The sequence below is a fragment of the Equus przewalskii genome, chromosome 11 (genome assembly GCF_037783145.1).
Source record: "Equus przewalskii isolate Varuska chromosome 11, EquPr2, whole genome shotgun sequence".
Taxonomy (NCBI): Eukaryota; Metazoa; Chordata; class Mammalia; order Perissodactyla; family Equidae; genus Equus; species Equus przewalskii.
In genome coordinates this window covers 34334853-34336799 of record NC_091841.1, presented here as the reverse complement: position 1 = coordinate 34336799, position 1947 = coordinate 34334853, and positions in this window count along the sequence as shown.

Sequence of the window (1947 nt, the reverse complement as noted above, 5' to 3'; positions counted from 1 at the left end):
CTAACCCTAACCCTAACCCTAACCCTAACCCTAACCCTAACCCTAACCCTAACCCTAACCCTAACCCTAACCCTAACCCTAACCCTAACCCTAACCCTAACCCTAACCCTAACCCTAACCCTAACCCTAACCCTAACCCTAACCCTAACCCTAACCCTAACCCTAACCCTAACCCTAACCCTAACCCTAACCCTAACCCTAACCCTAACCCTAACCCTAACCCTAACCCTAACCCTAACCCTAACCCTAACCCTAACCCTAACCCTAACCCTAACCCTAACCCTAACCCTAACCCTAACCCTAACCCTAACCCTAACCCTAACCCTAACCCTAACCCTAACCCTAACCCTAACCCTAACCCTAACCCTAACCCTAACCCTAACCCTAACCCTAACCCTAACCCTAACCCTAACCCTAACCCTAACCCTAACCCTAACCCTAACCCTAACCCTAACCCTAACCCTAACCCTAACCCTAACCCTAACCCTAACCCTAACCCTAACCCTAACCCTAACCCTAACCCTAACCCTAACCCTAACCCTAACCCTAACCCTAACCCTAACCCTAACCCTAACCCTAACCCTAACCCTAACCCTAACCCTAACCCTAACCCTAACCCTAACCCTAACCCTAACCCTAACCCTAACCCTAACCCTAACCCTAACCCTAACCCTAACCCTAACCCTAACCCTAACCCTAACCCTAACCCTAACCCTAACCCTAACCCTAACCCTAACCCTAACCCTAACCCTAACCCTAACCCTAACCCTAACCCTAACCCTAACCCTAACCCTAACCCTAACCCTAACCCTAACCCTAACCCTAACCCTAACCCTAACCCTAACCCTAACCCTAACCCTAACCCTAACCCTAACCCTAACCCTAACCCTAACCCTAACCCTAACCCTAACCCTAACCCTAACCCTAACCCTAACCCTAACCCTAACCCTAACCCTAACCCTAACCCTAACCCTAACCCTAACCCTAACCCTAACCCTAACCCTAACCCTAACCCTAACCCTAACCCTAACCCTAACCCTAACCCTAACCCTAACCCTAACCCTAACCCTAACCCTAACCCTAACCCTAACCCTAACCCTAACCCTAACCCTAACCCTAACCCTAACCCTAACCCTAACCCTAACCCTAACCCTAACCCTAACCCTAACCCTAACCCTAACCCTAACCCTAACCCTAACCCTAACCCTAACCCTAACCCTAACCCTAACCCTAACCCTAACCCTAACCCTAACCCTAACCCTAACCCTAACCCTAACCCTAACCCTAACCCTAACCCTAACCCTAACCCTAACCCTAACCCTAACCCTAACCCTAACCCTAACCCTAACCCTAACCCTAACCCTAACCCTAACCCTAACCCTAACCCTAACCCTAACCCTAACCCTAACCCTAACCCTAACCCTAACCCTAACCCTAACCCTAACCCTAACCCTAACCCTAACCCTAACCCTAACCCTAACCCTAACCCTAACCCTAACCCTAACCCTAACCCTAACCCTAACCCTAACCCTAACCCTAACCCTAACCCTAACCCTAACCCTAACCCTAACCCTAACCCTAACCCTAACCCTAACCCTAACCCTAACCCTAACCCTAACCCTAACCCTAACCCTAACCCTAACCCTAACCCTAACCCTAACCCTAACCCTAACCCTAACCCTAACCCTAACCCTAACCCTAACCCTAACCCTAACCCTAACCCTAACCCTAACCCTAACCCTAACCCTAACCCTAACCCTAACCCTAACCCTAACCCTAACCCTAACCCTAACCCTAACCCTAACCCTAACCCTAACCCTAACCCTAACCCTAACCCTAACCCTAACCCTAACCCTAACCCTAACCCTAACCCTAACCCTAACCCTAACCCTAACCCTAACCCTAACCCTAACCCTAACCCTAACCCTAACCCTAACCCTAACCCTA